Consider the following 26260-nt stretch of genomic DNA (forward strand, 5'->3'; position numbering starts at 1 on the left):
TAATACCTTGAAACTCAAGTCTAGATTAATCTAGAATAAACTGCTGAGAGTCAGTTTGCTGCATTTTAAAATACACAAAAATATGTCTGAGAAAGTAATTTAAAATGATGATTTTCTTCCCTTAGTCCCAGAGTTTCTGATTCAGCAGATCCTGGGTGAGGTCCAAAAATTTGAAATTTTAGCAAAATTCTCAGTTGTTTCTTACAAACATGGTCTACGGATGGTATTTTCAAATTATTAACTCATCATCAAAAACATTTACATAATATGCTTTCTGAAGCCCTCTCACTTAAATCGTACCATAAAAATAAGTGGACTTTAAAGGATATGTTTTGTCTAACTCATATATACACTGCAGGAATTATGGATTACATTGTGTCTTTCCAAAATTCACAACTTCAAACCCTAACTCCCAGTGGAACTATAGTTAAAAATAGGGACTTTAAATGGATAATTAAGGTTAAATGAGCTATCTTTATAAGAGGAGGGATATCAGGGATGTTTCGCACAGAGGGAAAGCCATCTGAGGACACAGCAAAACCAGAAGACAGTCTCACCTCAAAACAGTCTGACAAGCAGCTTGATCTTGGAGCTCTGCACTCAAGAACTACGAAAACATTTCCATTGTTTAAACTGCTGGTCCATGATACTCTGTTACAAATGCTCTAATACAATAGGATAAAACATTTTTTTAAAATTACGGAGGTATGGAAGAAGTCCTATGATGGCCCTTGGCAAGCTGAAGATGTTTCTGCTGGAATGTGGATTTCCCCAATCCGAGAAGGTGAAGGTTTCATCCAATCCGTTCTGACAAGAGGACTGACTTCATACTGGCTAGATCTTATGCGCAGATATTTTGACTCTTTAAAAAACGATTGTGAAATATTGGCTCTGTGGCTCTTTTCCCTTTGTCTCATGGTTTGGCACTTCTTCTGGCGGACTCATTTTTTCTTTAGCATTATCTTATTGTTCAACATGTTTTACTTTCATCTTTCTGCTCAGAGATACAGTATATCATAGTTTTCCAAGATGACTCGGCATGTCTCTATTCAAACATATTCTATCTCCGTTGTGTAAGTTTGATTTTCAGAGAAATCTCACACCTGGAATGTGGGCTAGGCAGAAGGTCAAGCTGAGGAAGCTGGCTATCATTCCCTTCAAACTGAGTTTCCCTCCCATTGGAGTGCCAAAGAAATTGATGTTTAAAGGAGGATGAGTGATGCAGCAGCCTTTCTCTCTTAGGAAGATCAGTGACAAAAAAGTGGTTATTTTCTCAGTAGCCACAAGAGTGGATTCAGACGGAAACATCACCTCATGTCCACAGTGGAAAACAGAGTGTCTACAAGTATTAACATGGATGTACTGGCATTTATAATATACATTTCAATGTCCTCTTCTTAATTCAGGATATTTTCTCCCTGGTCACTTTTCAATTGTAAGTACGTACTATAAAGAAGTTACTTCTAAGTAAGCTATTTCTGAAAGGCCAGAGAAGTATATTTTTCACATTTCTTTTTATTTGCTATGGTAAAAAAGGAAATCTCTGTCTCAGTCACCATGATTATTAAGTCATTTCTCCACAGGTTCCCAGGGACTCTCTGCTAACTAATTTCCATTTTCAGTTGCTGATGACTGTGTTCATTCAACTAGAGTGATGGAGTTTCTTTTCATTGGTTTTAAAATAGGGTCTTTTAAGGAAGGCTTCTGCATAACACTGTTGAAGGTACTGTATGCATTTGTTTTTGTTAAAAGTTTTATTCAGTTCATACATGACTGAAGACGCCTAGCTAGGACATTTGCTCTGAATTCCATGAGTTTATTATGGAAGAAATTTAATCTTCAAGTATCATATGGATGGAAGAAAATAATATTTATTATTAAGTACTGTTTATTTTTACCAATACTTTAAACAATGTATCTTGTAATAGTATTCCCATTTTCTAGGCGAATAAAATGAGAATCAAAAGGTGAAGGATATTAACTTGGCTAGAGAGTGGCACAAGGAAGAAAACCATACATGTGTCCTACATTAGGAAATGGAGACACTAGACATTAATTCTAGTTCTATCTGATAGAAATTGAAGGTGATCAGTTATACCAATTTTCCCAGAGCTTTCACTCTTAACACTGTCCTTATTTCCTCTGGGTGCTTTTCATAATTCTGTCTTGCTGGCTTGTACACTGGCATCATCTACAGATTTGTAAGTCAAATATTTTTGAAGAAAATACTAGCAGGAAGCATTAATATTTTAAAATAATTAGCTAGCATTTTTCTCTCCTGTGTTGCTTATGTATTGTAGCTTATAGTGAGCTGGGCAATTCTATGCTCTCTGTTTTACAAGTAAGGTGTACAACAGAAATAAAGAGTCATTTCTTTGTCTCTTCTGAAAGCTTAGTTCCTGGAATACGAAGTACAAGGATGTCTAACAAAAACAATAAAATGCGTATCTTACATGGAAATGTATATGGGAGAATGCCTCAGTGTGGAGTATAGTGATGATGATCACTCAAATATGATGGATACTTATATTCCCAGTCAGTTTTTATAATTTCCACATAACCTGTTATACCCCTATTTTCTAATTTGGAAAAGCAAGGAGCAGAGAGATGGAGTGAATTTACTAATCAGACCAGGCAGATCCAGGATTCAACCTCAGGCAATCTGGATTCCAGACTCTTATGCACTGTGTCTTGGTGACTAGAGAATAACACTGGTGGTAGAGAAGTGGCTAATTATATGGAGGAATAAGTATTTAAATAATAGAATTTTTGAATAGGATGCTTAATACCTTCTTAATCATTCTGAGGCTACACCCTCGAGAGAACATATAAGAAAATCAGGATACATTTAGAGGGAAACTGAGAAAAGAGAGGATTTAGGTGCTATTCCAAAGGATATCCACAGTGGAAAAAGACCTCATGGCAAGAGTCATTTTGTAGTTAGTCTAAGAATTCACTCATGAGGTGAGAGTGATTTGCTGGGATTTAATTCAACTGCATAGAACAGAATTCCAAAATCATGGAGGCAGTCCAATTACAGCAGTTTTATGATCATCAGATAGCTAGTTTATTAGCATCTTTACTATGTTTCCCATATAATGCAATAGCTGAAAGAACCACTATGTGTATATTTCAAAGCAAGATGGAGGTGAAAGGGACCAAAGAACTTGCTCGCTTTCAGACTCTCGTCCAACAACTTTAAAGAATTTAGTCACAAAATTTTGCCACATTGTACTGTAAGGATATAAAGTAATGTAGTTTTATAGTTTGAATAACCACTCACTTAGGAATGTTGCTACTTTTAAACAAAATACAACTATTTAACTATGATGAGGAAAAAGTTATCCCACGTAGAAACAGTAGTAAAACAAGTGATAGAAATCAGGTGGCCCAAGAGTCACAGAAGAGGTGATAGAATTCAGTTTCCAGGAAACAGCTTGACCCAGTAAGATCAGAGGGATTCCTGAATGCCAGATGGGCCAAATTTAGCTGAAAAAAATACTCAGACCCAGAAGACCCTGAGGCCAAAAGGAAGGCACAACATAGCAGCAATCTTTATGACAGAGGAAAATAAGCACGCTGAGAAATGATCTTCCCCAATGGAGAGTACCATATAAGCCCTCGTTTCACCAAAAATTTCTAGGCTCTAAAAGCCACACATAATCCTACAGAAGGGTACAAAGGCCAAAGCTATGCTAAAATTCATTTTATTCTAGCACAGAATAAGAATGGGGCAGAGAGATTCATTTAAATTTAAGCAAAAAGTTACATTTCTTCCATGTCTAAAATTATAGATGGTGAATCATAAAATTTATGTGTGTAATTAAATAGAAGCACAAGGGATTTGTCATTACACAAATCCTGCTAGAAAATATATTATCCTTAGATCCCAATTATTAAGAATTTGAGTCCTCTTGCTAAATTCAGTTGGACCAGATTGTTTGGGGGTGATGTAACAGAAGTACAGGCTGGATGTCTTAGAAAACAGAAGTCTATTTCCTTACAGTCCTGGAAGATAGATGTTCTAGGTCAAGGTGTAAACAAGGTAGACTTCTAAAGCCTCATTCTTAGGCTTGTAGGTTGCCATCTTCTCCCTGTTTCTTTAGATGGTCTTCCCTTTGTGTGTCTGTGTCCTAATTTCTGTTCTTCTCATAAGGACATCCATCAGATTGGATTAGTGCCCCCTCTAACGGCTTCATTTTAACTTAGTTACCTTTCTGAAGGCCCTATCTCCAATTACACATTCTAAGACACTTGGAATTAGAACTTGAATATATCCCTTGAGGGGGGATACGCAATTCAAATTTTGATGTCAACTTTGCACCAAAGTGACCTGTGCCTAATGCAATGATTAGTGGCACTTGAGAACCATGGAAACCCCCGGGGTCATTATTATCATGAAGAAGTATTGATCAAGCAACCTGTATGTGGTTGACACTACATGAGGAGTTGTAGAATGGTAAGACTGAGCGATGAATGTGCAGACCTTTTCATTAGTTGAATTTTCTAGATTGAGAAACGCTGCATAGGGCAATCTATTCTACTGGCTCTCTGATTGAAATTTATCCTTCTACAGAGGTGGAGAAGGATCTAAACGCTTAAATTATAAATGAGTCCAATGCTTTAAGCATGGGAATATGTGATAAATATACCTGATAGGAATGGATGTCAGAGCAAAATATTACTGCTGATATCCCCTGTGACTGAATCTGGTTTATGATATTTAGTAGTTGGGTCACCCTGGTTACTCATGTATCATCTTCTCTTTAAAAGGAGAGTAATGTTTTTCTTTACAAAGCTCTGTTGAATAACATGCCATATGACAAGAGCAATTATTAAACTCTAAGCACACTAAACAGCACTTATTTTTGGAAATTGCATTAATACTAAGTGTATACACCCCCCATTATCTCTGTGCGTGTTCATTTCACTCATGAGCAGGCCTGCAAGCCATCGGAGACTCATGCACAGCTGTTTCCGCTGGGATTATCAATCCTTCTTCTTAAGGTTGGGGCCACAGGATGCTATTCCTTCAGGGTCTGCAAATTTGTCTGAGCAGGATTCTTTCTTTGACCAATGAGTGTGGGGGAAACCTGAGAATATTTTTTTCTGTCTTGTGAGTAATATATGTTTGTTTTAAAGCTGCTTAAAATATTGGAATATTATTGGAATAGGGAATTGGAAAGAAGTTCTATGCATGAAGAAATATTAAAAGTGATTTTGCATCAGTTGGGCTTAGCTCACGTTATGCTGCTGGAACAAAATAATTCAAAATCTCACTGGCTAAATTTTATTGCTTTCTGCCTCTGCACACCCAAGACAGGCAGGAGAGGTTTGTCATTTTAAGTCATTCAGGGATCAAGGACAACAGAGACTTTCCTTTGAAAGCAAAGGTAGAAGCTCATAGTAAATTGCATGAACTACACACTAAATCTTAGAGATTATTCCAGGAGTAGACCGAGGACACTTCTCCCAACTGCTAGGTTAAAGCATGTCACATGGCCATGTTTAGCTCTTTGCACAAGCCTAGAATGAAGAGAGATGGAAATATTTGTTGGTCAGTAATATTGGCTATCGTTTATTAATCCTTTCCATATGATAAAAACTTACCGTGTATCAAGAAATGTTCTAAGCACTGAGAACAAGAGTGAGTAGACACAACTGTAAACTCATAAAATTTATGTTCTAATGCTTATATAGCATGGCATAGATATACATACGATATGAAATCTCAAAACAAAATGTAGGAAAAATGGTTTGTGATGGAATGAAGGCTTTGAACACTAAGGAAGGAGTAAAAAAGCAGAAAAGAGCAAAATAGGGATGATATTAGCACTGCAATGGGGGCAGGGTAGAAGAGCACAGGCCTTGGGGCCTTCTACATTATCAGAAAAGCTGCTATTGTGAGAGACGCAGGAACCCACCCTGTGCTGTAAGAAAGAGGGGGATGTGATAAAATTTATATTTTAACCCTCAAGGCCAGGGTAGAATCAGAGAGACCAGTAAGAAACTCACCACTTGAATGAGAAAGGATAGTGCCTGGACCGAGGAAATTAGAAATGGTAAGAGGATAGATCTAGATGTTTTGAAGACATGTCTGATAAAGATTTATTAATAACTCAACTTTTAAATACATATTGAAGTTGAGTCTTGGAATGAAAAGAAAGGAAACCTACTTCTGTACACCACAAGTATTAAATTATATAGATCTTACCGGGTGTGTTGGCACATGTGTGTAATCCCAGCACTCGGGAGGCTGAGGCAGGAGAATCTCTGAGAGTTTGACACCAGCCTGGGCTACACAGTGAGTTCCTGAACTACATAGAGTGACCCTGTCTCAAAAAAAAAAGTTATATAGATCCTTTAATCTTTTTATACCACTTGCCATTTTTCATCTTTTTTTTTTCTATAGCTCATGACCCTCAATCATGCATAAAACAAAAATCACAGGAAAATCACAAAACTTTACTTATCTTAAAAATATTGTGTTTCTAAGTGTAAGTATGTGAGAACATTTATGGCATTTATCCCAGCATCTTCAGGTACCCTTTATTCCAGAGTGACATAACCTACATTCCAGGCTATACAGTGATACATATACCAGGCAACTCATTTGTCCCAACAAACCTACTATGCACCATAGTCCGTGGTATATGATAGGATTCCAGATGCAGTCGATTCAAGCATGAATCAGGTGACTGCAAGCCTGGTCTGTGGTACCTAAGTGAATGTCAAGAGTTCTGCTGGAGTCCATAATGTGGCTCAGGCAGTGAAAAAGAACTCATCCGTGAAGTACATAGACACACTTACGGAAAAAAGGTCCGTATCAGTACTTAGTGAACTACAGTTTGTGGATCAGCTGCATTTCTTTGAAAATAAATTTATATTGGAACATGGATTTGTCTGTTCTTTTAAGTACCATGCAAGGGTGTCTTCTCATTACAATGACAAGAGTGAGGCAGTTTTAACTTTAACTTTTATGACCACAAACTTACAGTATTTGGTATCTGGTTTCTTAGGAAAAGTGTTTAACCTCTACTGATAACTAATGACCAGGGACAAGAATAGTCAAAACTTTTAAGTGTGTGCTGCCTAAAAAATTATTCTTCTTAGTTCTATCTGATTGAGTAGGCATCGGCAACGAAACCCTTAGCTGATAGATGTGTGAAAATGAACCTAACAAACAAAGGCATTGCTTCATACTGGCCTGAAGTAGCATTCACTGTCACTGGTTTCTTTTATGTGAAGTAAAGAGAGCTTTTGCAAACATGTGGCAGTTGGTCTGTCCCTCATTTGAGATAATGAGAAAAACAGCACAGAGACTATGTACAGACCTAAGTGTTGATTTATTGACTTTGGCAACTCTGGAACTAGTGTTTACCTTGTCATGACAATAAAGCTATTGAAATTGAAGTTGAATCAAACTGACAGACACCAAGAACTATTGCTAAACTGGCCCAAGTACATTTTTTATTTATAGGATTCGGCATAGTGTGTTATATTTGCATTTGATGAAGGCCAGAAATGATCCCCAAGCTGAGAAACAACCTAGAACAGAAGAGCAAATTGCTGAGCGGTTGTCTCCTCATCAGAGTTTTACACACAATGCAGTGTGAATGGTGCCCCCTTGGAGATGAAGGCACAGGGGCACAGTGACTGCCGTCATCTGAAGGATAGCCATTTCCTCCAAGTAAAACTTCTGTGAGTCTCTTGGCCAAATCTAGGGCACTTCAGGAAATGCCGATAGCCACAAATGCATTTTTGTGATTTTCACATGCCTAAGGAAGAAATCCTGTTATTCTTTACAAGTTCTATTTCCTTATTTTCATTATTTGCTTATTTAAATTTGAAAAAAACATTGAACTTCTTTCTTCATTACCTTTTATTATTCAAACACATTTATTGGTCAGTCATCAGCATGGTGGTTTGATTACATGAAGCAATCTCAACAAGAGTTGGAGGCCCTGTGTCCTTCAAGAGGACACGGCCTACAAAAGGAAAGAAAAATAATTCTAAAAGACTTTGTAACACACACAATAAGCCATATAATACTCACACAAGGGTGCGTGTACGTATGCACACACATGCACACAGTGTTTGTGAACACTGAGGCTGCGAGGACTCCTGTTATTTTGAGAAATTACTAAGTTTGCTCATAAGAAATTTAAAAGGAAATTTTAACAAAATGTGAAAGGGAAAAAATCTATGACATTTGCAAGACATGTTACGTCAACAGTTAGCCAATTGTGATCCAGATCTGACTTGCTGACTATTCTTGTAAAAGAAATTTTACTTGGTCATAGCCATACCGGTATGTCTGTGTCTTGTCTGTCAGTGTTTTTAATGAAGCAGTGGCAGGATTAGTTAGTTGGGTCAGAGGTATACACTATGTACCTAAAATAGTTTACTTTCTTGCTGTTTAAAGAAGTTTCCTGATCCTTCCTTAAAGGCCCTGCTGGCAAGAATATTTCAATATTTTTTAAAGTGATTGGGACATGAATGAGCATATGTAATTTGTGTTTCTTATATTCTTTTGGGGACAAAGATGGATATAGGTTAAAATTAATATATAGGATGACACACAGATAACTGCTTGGTCCTTGATTTCCTTGTTAGAGTGGGAGCGATGCCCCACCTACCAACAGATCGTTGAGAGTATCACACGGGGAAAATCTTTTTCCATGAAGGGCGGCAGGATTCTTACATAGGCCTTGGACTGGTCCCTCCACAGTTGCAGAGTTGTGACCTCATGCTGCCATTGCTGAAACAGGCTCTACCTACACAAATAATTTTATCTTTAGCAAATGTTTTAGCAACTTCTTCAGAATGAGAAACTGGCTTTTTTTTTTTTTTTGCATCATTTCTCAAGATTTTACATTTGGATTTCTCAACCCAAATGTGGAGTTTTAATCTGTGAAGTTCTCATTACAAGGGTGAAAGAAAATATAGGAAATTTGGCATTGCTCAAAATATATCCTAAACCAATTTAGGACTTATTGGGAATTTTTAAGAAGTCACACTTCTAACATCCTATTTTTTAAAAATTTAAGGAGAGAAACCTATCCCTCAAAATATTCTAAGTACTCCTCTGCCATCCAGCTGTGAAACTAGTCTTACCTCATGTATAATGCACCAAATACCAAGCTGCAGAATTTAAAGTAATTTCAAGAATTGTGGGTGGAGAGGAACACATTTCCCTTTAAAGGTGGCACTAAAATGAAGCTCATGCGAATATGCTGCGGACATTTAGATCCTGACATTCTAATTCTCCAGTCCTGGTCTAGGACCTAAAGTGTGCTTCACATTTCCAATTACTTTCACAGGATCGGCTTTACCCCATCAACCACTGTGGAAGACAGGCTGAGTATAGTTATTCCCATTTTGTATGACAGAAACATTGAGGTCCAGCTGGCTAAAGGCCTATCAGGCTTGCATTAGATTTGTTGTTAATGCTCAGTTCTTCCATGCTGATTTTAGATTCTTGCAAAGGCAAATTTTGCATGGCATAAAACTTTTCCACAAACATGTAAATTAAATATAACCGTGAGTGTGTGTGTGTCTGTGTATGCACATACAGGTGCACTTGTGTGTATTTGTATCTGGGCATCTCTCTACTGAGAGACAGAGAGAGGAATAGTTCTAGAAATCATGCTTGCTCTCTGTAGTGCTAACACGTATTACTCAGTGTCCTGTAGGCTCCTTTTCTGCAGTTACAGCAATTGCGGAACTCAGTAGTTGTGTAGAGAAGGCTGTTACATGTTCCTCCATTCAGGAAAACTTTAAGTCTAGGAAATGGAGGAGTCTGGTTAATAACCCCTGAGACCCACAGGGACTGCCATGCCCCTTAAAATTACTTATGCATTTATGTGCAGTACATGATGATCTTCTGGCAAGGGGACACAAGATAAGCACCTTCTCTGTGCAGCAGGGAAAACCCCATTGACAAGGAAGTCTATCCATTGGCATGCACAAATTACGCTAGCTTTAGTTTTGCTACGTCAAAAGGAACATTCACCATGCTTGATGAGAGACACTGGATTAATGTTAGCTATGTGCAGCAGAGGAAGGAAAGTTCAGATGCTTGGGAAAACAAGACAGCTGGAGAGCACAGTGAAGGTTGTTTCCTCACATCGAAAACTCAATTCTTTTCATGGTTGCAAATACAGCCTTCAGTATGTATATGGTGCATGTGTGTGTATATGTGTGTGTGTGTGCATGTGAGAGTGTGTGTTTTGAACACGTACAGTTTAGGCATTTCTATTGCCACCAATATTTAATTTATAAAACCAGGAGGACAACACTGTCATGCCTTGATTGACCCAACAATCCATTAAATGGTACTTTCCACTCTGAAAGGGGAAAGCTGAGCACATGGTCACATCTGTCTATATCCTCAGGACCCCTACTTTGTGTGCCAACTTGAGTGTTCTGCTTAATTTTTTTCAGCTTTAATTGAGTTTATTGGTACATTTTAGGGATACAGTACAGTTACATTCATTGTTGGGATCTTGTACCTCTACATGACAGGTCTTGGTTCTCATTTTTCCCCTTGTCTCTGCCCTCCCTTCACCCCCTCCTCCCCTCCCCATCTACAAACACTTTATTTCTATCTTTTCATTATCTCACATTTTTTTCTTTTCCCTTATTACCCTTCCCCTACAATCCCAACTTCCCTACACCTTTAGCTCCTTTCTTCCCATTTCTAAATGTCAGTAATCTTATTAGGATCTTCTGTATTATTGCAGATTATTCACACTAATTTTTTTAATACAATTACTCTGAAGTGCTCTGAATTGGCAACTAAGATAGATCAAATGACAAGACATGGATTTCATGGTCAAGGTATTCTCATTTTAGAGATTCAGGAAATATAGGGGATTCTCTTAGCAAGAGAACATTTTTGAAGGTACCTGTTAAGGAGAATTTTATGGTCAAATTCCAAAACTGACTTAAAGATATATTTATGTTCACAAAAAATCCATTTCTTTGACCAGTCTTCCATGATGCCTATAATTTCCACTGAGAGCCTCACCATCCTTTCAGGTTAGAGCCTTTTGTTTTAGAATGCCTCTCAGAGTATATATCTTCTGTAACATCAAAGTGTTAAAGCACGCGTCTTTGCTATAATACTTCTTATAGACACTAGTGAGTAAATTAGTCTATCCCAATAATGTCTTCTAAAAGGAACTGCAAGGGTCGTGTTGGCACTGACTGACAGTAGAGGGAAGAATTTCTCCAGTCACTCTGCCAAGTATTTCCTCTTTCCTTACCAAGCATGATTTATTATTTTTTCACTCTGGAAGCTGAATGTCCATAGGAAACTGCTAGGCTTGAGTTGAGTGTTGGAAATGACATCACATGAAGGGTCTAGGTGCACTAGACCCAAAAGGACACAAGTTAGGGGAAAACATTTTGATAGGAAAAGAGCCATAAAAAGAGGAATCATATTAGTTAAATAATCAAAGTCCAGACTGCCCCACCTCAGGCCGATCACCCCATTCCTTGAATGAAAGGGCCAAGGTGGCAGAAGGGACTATTGTGTGTTTGGGAAAACTCATGGTGTAGGGACACCCAGAACAGTACAGCTGCCAGACCAGGGGTACAGGCCAGAGCTTCTTGTACAGTAACTGCCTGCTCTTATTCTCCTACACTCCTTTGGAATCCTTGCTTTTGGATGCTGAGCCAGGATTATGAAGTTAAAGTAAATAAAACGATGCTTTAAAAACTTGTAGAAAAGAGTGATAGACCTCTAAAGAAAATACGAAGGCCTTGCACATCCCACCCTCCTAGAAGTCAAAACCGAGATCTTCACAGTGGCCTACGAGGTTTTCAAGGTCTTCATTCCGCATCTCTGTTAGTGCCTGCAAACCTTTTCAACCTCAGCTCTCCATCATCACACTACAGAGTTATCTCTGTGAAGATTACAACCAGGGTATCCACAGTATCCAAAACAGTGTCTGGCACACAGGAGGCTCTTGATAAATTTCTTTAAAGCATCACATGGGCAGTTTGTGTGTTAATGGCTCTACTCCATAACTTGCCGGTTATTTATCTGACCATGTATGCTGAATGGAGTGACACTTTATCTGTGAAGGAAGAGACTACTGAAAGCATTGAAAGGGGTTGTTTAAAATGTAAGTTGCAGCATTCCCAAGGTGGGATGCCAGGGTCCTGGCCTCTCCTGGGCAAAAGAGGAAAGCTACAGAACCATCTCTTGTTTCTGATGTTCTTAGTTGCCAACAGCACAAGCCTGCCAGCCACCATATCAACTTCCGATTGAGACTGAGGTGGATACCATTTCTGTAGAGTAAATTAGGCATCTGGAGAAACAGCATTAATTCTGTCAAGCTGCTCAGCCCTTCAGCATCTCCTGCATTGATCCAATGCAGCTGCATCTTGTAGCCAATGTTGCCCTTCTTTTAAAACAACTTCCAAACATTTTGGAAGGTTTCTTCTTTCTTCTATCTGGTTATTTGGCCCTGTTATCTGCAAAGGAATCATCCAGTGTTATCATTACCATTGTCTTCTACGCTGTCTACTAACAGTAGCTGTATCTTCTGATTTTAGAAAACTTAAAGTTCTTTACCAAGCTTAGTTTGCCTTCTGAAGTGGCACATCCATGCCAACCTCAGTACAGTAATGGTTGTCACCATTAGGGGACGGTGACAGACAGTCACACCACACAACAGTCCCACCACGAGCAGTGTTAGTTCCTCAGAATGCACCAAAAGCAAGATCAAAGATGTGATGAAGTGACAACACTGAAAGCCACCAGATTCGTGACAGCATTCAAAAATTTGGCAGGAGGGCATCATTAATATTTGAGAAGATTCCCTGCTTTTGGCAGGAATTCTGCCCACACTCTTCCAATTAGCATGCTTTATGGCTGGGGAGAAGCTGGTTTCTTAGTTTTAAGTACCTTGTCTGACAGAAATCTTATTCTGTCAGATGAATTACCAAGGAATGTGTACAACTTTACCCAGGCTCAGAGTTAGCCACAAGATTAATATGAAAACAGGGCCCTCCCTCAAGTCTTCTTCTGGTCCTCCTGAGAGTTTTCTTTATTATGTCTTCCAAATGCTCAGCTCTGCTAATGGAACATTAAATGGTATTCTTACCAGGCAGCGTGGGACAGAATGTTCATCTGAATCTTCTCAGAAGAAAGACCTAGATCGTGACATTGCACTGGGGACTAGAAGAAATTTACTTACTGTGACAAAATCTTCTTAATTTTGGCGTTGAAATACAATTAGTATAACTTGAGTTGAGGAAGATTAAACCTTTATTTAATAAGCAGAACTTTGACAATAGTCTTTTCACTTTTATGGCTCATCCCCTCTTTGGAAAAAAATGCAATATTTCCTATCTCTAGAAAACATTATATTGTTTTGAAATATTTCCTATCTGTCTGGGATACTGCAAGGCCTTATTTGACATTGCTTTTGGCTTAAGGATGTCCTTGACTTATTGTTGCATGGGAGAGGCCCCCAAAATGTCCTACCACAGAACACTTTGTCCTTAGTGTGACTGTCCATCACTATCTCTCTGTTTGTGGTGAAAGCCTACGGACTAGTATTTTACTTATTCTTGATGTACAGCATGTTGTAGGAAATAGTATTTCCCTTGTGATCTTTATGGTTTAATTTGAAAATCAGCCACAAAAGTGAATTCTACATTAACATTGTACATACACACACACACACACACACACACACACAATCTCTAGAGGTATCTATCATAACAAGGTTCTGTAATTCTATGATTAACAGCCCTAACACATATGTATTGCGATTTTAAATTGAGACGTTACATCCAATAACTCATCTAATTTTCTGGTTAACCTTCAGTATAAGTAAAGCAACTACTTTCATGTATTACACATAAAAATGCCCAAGGAATAAGGAGGTGTGTGATAATTATCATATTGTGTTTTTATCAATATCTTACAATTATAAAATTTGTTAATATAAATTTTTTGCACATGAGAAAACAAGGTGCGTTATACTGATAAAAAGCAGGCCCAAATTCCTTCATATGCATTCTCATTTCTTCTCTCTCCCCGCTGTTCTCTCTCTTAGAGTTTTGTGAGATAGGGTCAAGATATGTAGTTCAGGCTAGCCCTGACCTCTCACCATATAGCCCAGCTTGGCCTAGAACTCCCTGAAATCCTCTTGCCTCAGGCTCTAAAGTGCTAAGATTATAGGCATGTGCCAATAGTAAGCAAAAATCTCTTTGACAATCATTATGCCAAACAAAGATGTTTATGTAGAATGTTACTATCCTTTTAGCTATAAATTTGTCAAAGCCAAACTTAGTAAGGCACTCCCCCTAAATGCAAAATTTAAGGAGACTTCAAAACCAAACCAAAGAACAACAACAACAACAACAAAAAAAAAGTTATCAATTTAAAGGTGATTTTAAGACAATATGAAAAAATCCAAATGAAGGAAAAACACATGACAAATGACATATCAAACTTCTAGTTAGAACAGTATTAGTTTCACTGAGTTTTCTTTTGCCTCGGGTTCCATTATGGCTCAGCAAGATGCTAAAGGTCTGGAATTTCATAACAGAATAATGGCAAATATTTACTTATATTATTTGCATAATGATATTTTTAGCCTTGATCTTGCTGTAGTTCTTAAGTCCTAACTCGCTTCAGTGTGTGCTGCTTTCTCTCTTTTCCCAAGACCATAACCTATTTGAAATCAGAAACTCTGAGCACACTTCCATACTGCAAAACATTAGTGATTATCAAAACCTTCCTAGGCCTACTTTAAACCACTCTTAGACCAAAAAAAGAAAAAGAAAAAAATATCTTCCTAAGAGGCTATTAAAGAAAGTGATAGAGGCATCAAATTATGTGGGTAAAGCAGTGGTTTGATTATTAGTTCTGCTACTTATTAACTCTGTGACCTCAGGAATATTACTTAACTTCTCTGATCTTCCATTTCCTCACCTGCTATATGACTATCTTAACAGATGATCCTGAAGACTAAGATAGCCAGTCATAAATCCTTAACCCATAGGAGACACTGAGGAAATTCCTTTATTCCTATGTAGCATAATCTCCACTTTGGAATAACTTATTCTTTCAGCTTCAAGCTGTCAAGGAAGTAGCTGACTGTTCTCATCTGCAGATCAGGGTTGAAGCTAACAACGCCCAGTGTCTACTCAAGATTTTGCTCTGTCTTGCCACCCTCCTTGTTCCTGGTTGTCTCACATGGGGCATACACCAGATGGCAGTGTCCCATTGAAGACAGGGTCCTCTTTCCACTCAGCTCACTGACCAAGTAAGTGACCAGGTGCTTTGCCGAATCTCTGTGCCTGTTACAGGTCAATGGCATTAGCCTTGGGGCCTAGTTGATGTTCAATGTAAAAATAAACGCTGGACAAACCTCAGTACACATTCTATTCCACTTCAATTGCAAAGCATTTCACTGGCAAGGTCAGTTGGAAAAGGTACATATGTAATGTGGTCGTAAACATACCCTTCAAGTAGGTTTTTGTCAATATTTACATCTCTGTGCACTTTAGCAAGTATGTAGGGATCCTTTCCAGTCTGACACACACTGCTAGGCACCAGGATGACAGGGATAAGCAGGGCAGGTCCATTACCTTCCAGTAGATCATAGTTTGTTGGAAGAGACAGACTTTTATACAGTCATTAATAGCACAATGTGATCACGGCTATGCTATTTTAATACAGATGACTTTGAAATGTTTCTATTTTCTATGTATCTGTCTTGAAGATAATATTTTTATGGATTATACTAGTTCACCTGCCTTCATCTAAGAGCTCTGAAGTCTCATAAATGCTTAGTACTCTCTATTTAAAAACACGATGCACAACTTCTGTCCTGCTAGGATCCAATATATGTGTGATTTGGGAGGCATTTGCCATTTACTCCCTCTTAATCCTAAGGAATCTACACAGTAGTTTCTGTTGCCTGTATGAATTTATCCTTCAGACCTTAGTTACAGGTGGCGGGCACTGCTCTTAGGAAACTGTAAGTGTGGATGAACTGTAGTTCTTGCTCTGAGGAGCCATGAGTCCAATAAAAGGTTAGTAATTGGTTAGATGTGAGTTTCTGACAGTCAAATTTGTGCGTGTGTGTGTGTGCACACACATGTGTGCACAGGGCTGTGATTGCTGAAATCAAGGCCTTTTCTCTGTGCAGTACTCTCATCATTTTGCCATCTAGTTTGGCCAAACTGGATAACTAGAAACTAGAGCAAATCATTCTGGCCACACTGTCATTCCTCTTTATTCACTCTTCTCTTGTCTCTGTCCTGAGCCATCCCGTTTTGCCTGTGACAGGAGCCATCAGATGCCCTCCTGTGACCTCTAAGGACTCTTTGGAATCTGATTTTCCTACAGAGTGTTGCCAGCTGGGGCCTTGGGAATTGGATACACTCTTGGAGCTCTCACAGGCTCTGCGGTGGCATTTCAGGGTAGGCGCCACCCAGATCCTTGCCCCACTTGTGCCGATCGGCACGAGGACACTGCCATGGCATTTCAAAGACAAGTTCTGCCCCCTGGGAGTTTTGCTGTCCGCAGTAGTCTCACTGCCAACACCATGGAGGCTCAGCAGAGAGGCAGCTTGATGGATGGCCTGGCTTGCGGGGCCCCAACAGTTTTTATTAGAGCTGAGACTGGCCCAAGATCCAAGTTCAATACCAGCTGGAAAATTTTCTAAGATTCAGATGAAAAGCAGTTTCTAAGCCTTCTCTTCTTCAACAAAGTGCTGATAATCATGTGGTTGCTTCTGTGAAAGAAGGAAGAAATGAAATAGCCTCTGAAACCCTGACATGGCTGTGGTATTATGAAATGGATATCTGCCTTTTGGCCATTGGTGATGCTCTAGGAAGTTTCAGAGTGACTGCTCTTCTCATGGCTTGTAACTGAGACTGAGCCCACGAATCTACATTTTTAAAGGGACACCATGCTTTTCTGATATACCCTGAATAGGACTCACTACATACATTTTCTCCCTAACCTGGTACAGTGTGACACTGTTAGCTCCAAGATACCTCAAACCAAGTGTATCCTACAAGGTCAGACAAGAAGACAGGAACAGAGTGAAGCTTAGAACTCAGGGCTACAGGGACCTTGCTGACTGCCCACTGGTAACTCCACGGAGTCCAGTCTGGTGCATGCCATGTGAGCTTCAAGTGAAAGCCATGACCAACTCCACAGGGAAAAGGCAGACAGTTGCTTTCAAATCATTCATAGGGTTCCAAAAGTTTAAAAAAAAAAAGGTATCATTGAAAGTGATAAAAAGTGAGCTAGAGGACAAAGGAATTATGAATGTGGGGTTAGTAATAATAAAATAGAGCAAATTTCTGAAAATGCATGGAGAGAGCAGAGAATGAAGCTGGGGGTTGGGCAGAAGAGGTCCCAGGTTGAATCAAGTCATGGGTATTGGGAGGCATAGCTGTGCTCGGTCTGCAGAGGAAGTTACCGGAGCTGAGCAATTGGGCAAACAGGGAAAGTGAGCAACCTGATTCACAAAAGAGAAGATGGTGGTGTGGTACCTAGGTGGGAGGGAGTTAAGCAGAAATGTTCAGACCACCGAAATGGCCCATTTTGAAAAATGTAACCCTAGGTCACTGTCAAGAAGACCTAAGTCCAAAGAGAATAAACCTCTGTTTTATTTAAGAGGTGTAAACTTATTTTATTTAGGAGTTTCAGAAACTGAAAATAGCTAACCAAAGAAATGTTCAGCCTTAAATCCAAAATAATACTCTCCAATAGAATTACTGATGTACATGTAAGGCTCCAGTCATAGTGACTGTGACTGGCCTGGTCTGAGAATAGTTACTGGCAAAAAGGCCTTTCATGGTTATTTACTTGAAAACAACCAGACTCCACTGGCCCTTCCGCAAATGGTCACACTTATCACTTCAAACTTTATTTTCCCCACTTCCCTGTATGCCAAAGGGAGTCTGGGAACTCTACACAGGGAAATTATAAATGACACAGTCTGCTCCATTTGCTCTGCACAGATTGTTGTGGCCTAAGACTACTGGGGAAGGCACTGTTTAAAAAAAACCCACTCTTAAGTCATCCAAGACCTCTCCTCATGTACAGCAAGGACTATAGGAACAAGTGATAGAAAGAAAGGAGAGAGACAGAGAGAGGAAGAGAGACAGAGAGAGAGAACACACACATAGGGAGAGAGAGAGAGAGAGAGAAAACACATATAAAACCAAAGGTATACTGGGTCCTTATAATGCAGCAGATACTTCATGACTCCATGTGTGCCACCTCATTTAATTCTTACTGGTGAAAGATATAGTATTCAATTTGCAGAAGGGAAACCTGAGCCTCATATAAGGGAAGTAACTTCCTAGATGTCAACAATCAATGGCACAGAAAACCAAATTGACATAGGATTTGCAGAATCCAAAGCTCATGTACTCTTTCCTCCACATTGCTGCCTCCTTTGAACAAATGAAAGAGAAAGGAAGATAGAACACGGTTTTTTTTTTTTGCTCTCAAGATTACCAGTTGGATTCCAAAAATAATGGAAAGCAATGTAGTCAGATTCCATGACCAGTTTTTAGTTTGATTATAATTCCACATAATCATCACGGCTGTAGCTCTTAATCCCTTAAACAGCCATAGCATGCAGTTCTGTTTCTCTGACCAACCCCATATCACAGGCCTCATCTAAATGCAAGAAAGTGACTCACGTGCTTGGAAATATTCTGGACTCATCCCATGGGTGACTGAGATGGTTCTAGAAGTCCTGTCCTGGGTAGGGACCCTATGGCAGCCACAAAATTCTGGGCTTGCTACTTTATCTTCCACTCACAGGCACCATGGCCCCTGGTCAGTAGTGAAATGAGTCAGAAGTACAGTGAGGAGCCCAGCATTTCCATGCTTGCAAGCTCATGAGAGTATTTTACGTAGCAGGAGTTTTGAATGTTTTAAGGAGCAAGGCAAACCTCTCTGAGTTGTGTATTATTGGGAAATGATAAGTGAATATTTCATGGCGATGCATGCAAAATGGATTTCCTCTCTGCTTCTATTCACCCATCCATTCATGTAATAAATATTTAGTAAGCAGCTACTATAATCCATGCACTATGCCAACAGCCTGAAAAAAAAAAAGATGAATAAAGGATAATCTGCGTTCTTGGGAATTTACCATAAAGCAAGGGAGCTTTGCATGTAAACAAAGGCTTCTGGTAAAGTGTTATGTTAGCAGAAGCATATTTAGGGCTAAAAGGGGAGTGAATTCCACAGATGCTGGGGAGGAGTTAGAGAAAAGTATTCGGATAAACTTAAAAGGAAAAATCTTCCTCGCAAGACAGAATTTTCAGAAGGAAAATAGAAGATGCTGGATTAGAGCAATGTAAAGTGAAACCCTAGCTCTGCTAACAGTGGGCTACGTAATCATGATCTTGATTTCACCTTTCTGAGTGTCATTTATCCACTGAGGATGACAATACCTGAACCCACCCCGGAGACTTGCAGACACTGACTGAGCTTCACATTGGACAAGCTCAGTGTTCTGTTTTTGCTTTTTGTCACTGTTTATTCTTCAGTACTTTTCCAGGGAGGCAGTCCCTCTGGGTCAAAGGGAGCATTTTCCCAGTCATGCTGTCTGAATCTTGGTATGTGGATGTTGCCTTTTTCTTATCTAAGATGTGCCGAGAGAATAGAACCTTGACCTTAAAGATTAGAAGTATGAACTGACAAAGAAAGGCCTCGGTGACACCCAGGCGCACGTGGTAGCTGGTGATCACCTTCGTCCCTTTGAGGAATGATGATGTAGTTTACATCTTGGAGGTGTGAGCCATCACCGCCTGCTGGCTTTCAGGGACAGTGTGTCAGATATTCTTATATGGAACCTTGGACAGAAAATAAAAGTCACTTATTTTGTAATCTTTATTTCTTTACCTTGGTATTTTTTTCAGACTGGTCAATTTTTTAATTTTTATTTTCCATTATATTTGGGAAGTTGAAGCTATTTAATGGATTAATGAACTACTCTATAAAATATAGAAGTGATATTTCTACTGTTTCAGTCAAGGCTCAATTGTGCAAGCAACAAAAGTTGACTCTGGCCTATTTAAGAAAAGGAGTTTATTGAAATGCCTGGAGAACCAGGCGAAGTGTTAATTTTTTTTTTCCAGGAACTTGTTTGAGAAGAAAAGCGAAGACATCAGTGCCCCATCACTGAAGATTAGGTGTCATTGACTTCTACAGAGAACTTGCCATTTTTGAGGAACTTGAATTTATTACTACCATGGTGAGAGAGAAAGGAATTATCTTTCTGTATCACTAGGTTTTTGAACCTCTGATGGATGGAGCGTGAGTCATTGGACTGTATGTTCACTATCAGGAAAGTTGGTGAGTTTATTTTGAGAAAGTGGTATCTATATTATAGGAAGTGGCCTTTCAAAAAGCAATTCTCAAACTTAGAACATGGAAAAGATATAAGACTACAAACAAGGCATATATCTATGATATGGTTTACTTATTGTTGCCATCATCGTTACCATCTCTTTATTTAGTAGATGTCCATGCATTAGCACATTTGAAGTATTTTACTGAAGAACAGTAGGAATAAGGTCGGAAACTTGGCCCCCAACCAGGTTTCCCTTGGAAATAAACTAATAGCCCCAATGTACAAAATCTGATTTTGTTAGTCTTTCAAAGAAGAAGAATTTGATGTAGTCGTGAGTGTTACAAAGGATTTCATTTAGCCACTTAGAAAAATCTAAGTCTTCTAGGACATTTTAAATTGGATTAGGAGTCATTCAGAAGTTAGAATAGAGGTTTGCAAGCTTTAGGCGTGGGAGAACTTGATAAAAGAAACTGATATAATTCAGCTCAGGGTTAGTGAAAAGAAAAAAAAAAATGAACATGTGTAGCAATTTCCCAGATTGCGCTTTAAGAAACATACTTTGGAACCCCTCAAAGTTAGGAAAACCTTCAATTCCAGGGGCTTTGGGGGAAGAAACAGCCAGTGGGATTCAACGGAATGGGAGAAACCTACATAGATAAGAGAATTGGGGTAAGAGAAATGTCAGGAACATCAGCAACTAGGTTGGCAAAGTAAGTTCAGACCAGGAATTCAGTGGTGGGTTGTATTTGGATACTTAGCTGAGAATACAGGAACTTATTGCAAGAAGTGTGAGGAAAACACTAGAAGCCTTGGGCACTTTACACAAAATAACATGAAAGGGAGATGGTGTGGAGCCTGATACTGTCCCAAGTACTAAGAGTAATAGGACGGAATTTTATTTTTTCTTTAAAATAAATTACTTGAATATTCTCAAGAGAAACGAAGCCTCAGCCAAGCTTAAACAGTCCTGAATGATGACGTAGCAAAAGGGAATGAAGGCATTTGAGGGAAAAAACTATATGACATGTGAACAGAGACCTCTGCTCCCAATGTAGAGTTTGGACCTGCAGGGACCCCCACACCCTGCTTTTCCATTCTATCTCTAAAGTAACAAGGTTCTATGATCAGACATATGTTTGAAGAAAAGTGATGACACACCGGTCATTTCAATATTACAGGACTTAAAAACTGGGGTTTATGAATCCAAGGAGAAAAATGTAGTTAGAATGAACATCTTTCATGTTAACCAGAAAATATATGACCTTGCCTCAAAGTAGAACAAAAATAACAACAAAAATGTAGTGCATCCGAATGTCTTTGTTTTAAAAGTTACATTCTATTTTGGAGGTTTAGAATAGATAATATATTGGGAGGCAAAAGATATGCATATAGATGAAAACTAATTCATTGCAAACCTGTTAGTTTATTTACGTTATTAATATGATACCCTAGAGGACATAAACCAATTAAAAACCCATTTCAATTATTAATTGGGTCCCCTAATTGCAGGGACATAATAAATTAATTAAAATGTCCTCAGCTCTATTCACTAAGGAAAACACCTAAGTCAGAGAATGGATTGGACACAGAGATCCATATTAAACTTTTTAGCTGGATCCTGTCCAGCTTGATAGAGAAAGTAGGTAATCCACAGGAGCAGGCGTCAGAGAGAGAAGACCAAAAGAAGAGTGAGAGCAAGAGAGATGGATTTTCCATTTTGTTCTATAGATGTCCTGTCAGGGACCTGTCACGTAAACATGTCAGACCTCAGTTTACTTAACTACAATGTGAAGACACTGAATCACGTAATTTGCAATGTTCCTCTCCTTTTCTGACCATCGTGAGTCACAAGGGATACTTGAGCCCAAAATATCATTCCTAAAACTTCCAGCAGTAATGAGTCATTAAATGCACATTTACTGAGGAGGCTCCAGGCTTCATCTCATGCTCAGAATTAGAGGACAAGTCTGTGAAACAAAGCTCTTGCCTCAGCTCACTGTCTCAGGGGGTGAGAAATATGGGCAGAATCCAGGAGGAGATGGAATGAGTACAAATAAGGAAACTCTCTTGGCCACAATCTTAGGCCTACAAACAGATGGCTCCAGCTCTCTGTTTCCTAGAGAAATCAGTGGGACTAATAACATCTCGGAAGGTGAGTGCCTGTGTTAGAAGGGATACCTGTGAAGCTGATAAAGTCCACCTGGTCGATGGTAGCTAGATACTCAGTGCAGGGGGGGTTTGCTTTCTCACAGGCATTCCTTATACATCTGGACATCACGGCCCTTCCAGGAGTTCCTCGGACAATATCATGTGACTGAAGGAAAGGGTTATTTCCTCTTGCCTTGCACTGCATCGGCCAGCGTTTAGGTTAGTGCAGAACAACAAATGATTTTAATGGTCAAAATGCAATAGATGACAAGAATCTCTGCTTGAGCTGAAAGTAATTTTTTAACTTCATAATTACAAAATATACCATATATATCAGAGAGAGTGTATAAATATGTATTAAAATGCATTGATTGATAGAAATAAATGAAATGACCATCCTCGTAGCTAACACCACACTTAAAAAATTCCTTACTGGCACTTATATATCCTCATATAAAACATTTTATTCCCTCATAATTTACACCAATAACTGCATAACACTTATTTATAGTTCATCTCAAATGTATAGCTCTCTACAATATATATTATTTTGTTTTAGGTGCCCTACACATTGAGCTCCATGGCCCATATTTTCCTTATTCTATATATTTAGTGATAACTTGTCTCTTCCTTGTTGTTTTATATAGAATTAATTTATTAGTCTTCACTGTATTCTATTAAATGAAGAGCACAAAATTGATGAAAAGTTTTTACTGCTAAATGCTGTATTATTATATTCTTTCATATCTTTCTTATGGCTTTTTTCTATCTATTTATTTATCTATCTCTCCATTCCATCCATAAGAGAGAATTGCTTGTTTTTCCAAAGTGGCTTTATTTTGGATCTCCACCATGTTTGAATCCCCTGAGTAGGAGGACAATACTGAGCACTTTCAGATGTTGCAGTGGTTTCAAAGCTGGTATTTAAAAAAAAAATGATGGTTATAATTAGTTTTCTGATCAATAAATTTGAGAATGTTTACATGTAACTTTAGTTTCATTTTCGTTTCCCCTATTCTGAAATGTTTGTTCACATATTTTTCCCAAGTTTACATACTTTGTACTGGTGTCTTTTCTTTTCTTTTCTTTTTCCTCATTGAGTTTGTTGGTACATTTTAGGTATACAGCACAGTTACATTCATTATTGGAATCTTGTACCTTTACATGACAGGTCTTGGTTCTCATTTTCCCCCTTGTCCCTGCCCTCCCTTCACCCACTCCTTCCTTCCCATTTACAAACATTTTATTTCTATTTTTTCACTTTCTCCTATTTTTTTTCTTTCCCTTATTACCTTTCCCCTACCCTTCCCACTTTCCCTACACCTTTAGCCCTTTTCTTCCTATTTCCCATTGTCAATTATCTCATTAGGATCTTATGTACTATTATAGTTTATTCATACCAGAGAAACTATTTGGTATTTACACGTGTGACTTATTTATTTCACTTAGGAGTATATCCTCAATATGTATCTATTTTCCTATGAATGAATCCAATTTCTCATTCTTTATGGCTGAGTAGTTTTCCATTTTATAGAAAAACCACATCTTCTTTATCCAGGTTCCAACTGATGGGTAAATGGGCTGTTTCCGAGTTTTAGCTATTACAAACTGTGCTTCTGGAAACATAGGTGTGCCTATATCATTGTGATATGATTCTTTTAATTCTTTTGGAAAGATACCCAGCAGAGGGATGGCTGGGTCAAATGGAACCTGTAGTCCCAGCTCTTTGAGGTATCTCCATATTGACTTCCACAGCGGTTGCACCAGTCTGCACTCCCACCAACAATGGAGAAGGGTTCCTTTCTCCCCACAACAGCGCCAACATTTGTTATTGGTTGATTTCTGCACTCCCACCAACAGTGGAGAAGGGTTCCTTTCTCCCCACAACAGCGCCATTTGTTATTGGTTGATTTCTTGATAGCAGCCATTCTTTGTGTGGTGAGGTGGAATCTCAGTATTGTTTTCATCTGCATCTCTCAAATGACCAGTGGTGTGGAACATTTTTTCATATATTTACTTGCTGCTTTTGCTTCTTTGTCTGAGAAATGTCTGTTCATTGCAGATGCCCATTGTTGAATCGGGTCCTTATATATAGGGGGGGTTGATCGTTTTGAGTTCTTTATGTACTCTAGATAATAGTCCTTTGAGGAGCAGCTGGTAAAATTTTTTCCTACATTGTATGTTGTCTCTTAGTTCTGTTGATGGTTTCTTTTGCAGTGCAGAAGCTTTTTAATAAAATGAGATCCCAGTTATTGATTCTTTCTGCTAGTTCTTGTGCTACTGAGGATTTGTTCATAAAGTCTTTTCCTATTCCAATGTCTTCAAGAGTTCTGCCTAACATCTTTTTATTAATTGATAGAACTTTTAAAATCAATTTTTCTTATCTTTTGCTGGTGTTATGTACTGCAAATATTTATTCTTTGAAAGTTTATGCCTTCTCTTTTGAATCCCTAGATAGTATCTTTTGAGAACTAATCTTACTTTTAATATAATCTGTCTTTTTATGTTTTGAACATTGTTTAAAATCTGGTTCATGAATTTTTTTTGTCTGGAGTCATCTTGAACATGTAAATTTGGACCTCCATATTAGATACTTGATTTATCTGTAATCCTGCTTCATACATGGTATTGAGTAACTATTTCTTTGTTTTTCCAAGTTTTCTTCCTTTTGAAGTAAGCAACTCCCCATCACCTAATGATCAGTCCATCTTCCAGCGAGGACCCACAGTGGACACTGTCCGTTGTGGGCCAGGTCTCTATATATGGGTGGGCATTATTCAGACCTCTGTCAATTCTGTGCCGAAAATATTGTCTTTGTTTTTATACATTGACAGCAAATTTTTCCATCTTGGAACACATACATCTCTCGACAGTTTTGGTCCCCTCCCATTCAACTCATTCTATTGTGAGATGAGCTTATTACAAAAATATTGTTAGATGTTGTTGGAATTAATTTAATCTCAATCATTGTAGGAATAAGTCATATTTAAATGTTGAAGGTTTTCACTGGTAAATGTGGTTTTTGTCATAATTAGTTTCAGGAATTCTACTAACTTGTATCATTTTTGTCCTTAAATTCCATTCCATACTTCATTTTGTCCATAAGTATCAAGGATGTACCTGCCTGTGCATTTCTTCTGAAAATGGTTCTAGAAGGTACAAGAAAAATCAAATTTTACACATTGAATTGAGTTAGTACATTGATATTATAGCTATGTATCAGTATTATATATGGAAAATAATATTGATGCATAGAAAATAGATTTTGTGTGTTGTTATATAAGCAGCCATAGTTAAATTCTTTTTATTCAAATAATTTATTTAATATTCTTTGATTTTATTAATCAGATTTAGGAGGTTTAGTTTTATTTCTAGTATGCTCAGGAATTTCTTTTTTACATAGAGCAAATGGTTGTTGAGGTCTATCACAGAATTATATGTCCATTAAAATAATTGTGATTTTATTCTGTCTACTAAAGTGGAGAATAATAACGTTATGCCTCTCATGTTCAATCCAATTTGCATTCTTACAAGCAGGTTGGTTATGATATAATATCTCTTTTATATTTTGCTGGGTTTAAGGTTGCTAATACATTGTTTGTTATATTTCCATTTATATTCATTGTTAAAATTGACCTGTAATTTTCTCCTCTGATGTTTTCTCTAGATTTTATGTAAGATTTACATTAAGCTTAAGAACAGCTGCATGTTTTTTCTTGTTATTTTATCTTATGAAGTATTTTGTATAA

Source organism: Fukomys damarensis, unplaced genomic scaffold (genome assembly GCF_012274545.1).
Source record: "Fukomys damarensis isolate Sample0158 unplaced genomic scaffold, DMR_v1.0_HiC HiC_scaffold_35, whole genome shotgun sequence".
In the NCBI taxonomy this organism is placed as follows: Eukaryota; Metazoa; Chordata; class Mammalia; order Rodentia; family Bathyergidae; genus Fukomys; species Fukomys damarensis.